Raw genomic sequence first — 292 nt, forward strand, 5'->3', positions numbered from 1 at the left:
GTTCCCTCCTATCTTACCGACTACAAAACAGATCAGGGTTATTCTTACCTTTTTTATATAATAACCAAAAACAACCAAAATAAACATTTCTAAACACAAGAAAACTCTCTACTTGGTTTGGCCCGGTGATGTCATCCATGACCACCATATTCCTATAAAACAGGAAATACTTAGGCCGGCCCCTCCCCAAACAATTGTCCTGCATGGTGGAACTGAACAAAGGAACAAACAATTGTAAGTATTAATACAGGGAAACTTTAAACCATGTTTAAACTTGTAACCTAATAAAATG

Source organism: Etheostoma spectabile, chromosome 6 (assembly GCF_008692095.1).
Source record: "Etheostoma spectabile isolate EspeVRDwgs_2016 chromosome 6, UIUC_Espe_1.0, whole genome shotgun sequence".
Classification (NCBI taxonomy): domain Eukaryota; kingdom Metazoa; phylum Chordata; class Actinopteri; order Perciformes; family Percidae; genus Etheostoma; species Etheostoma spectabile.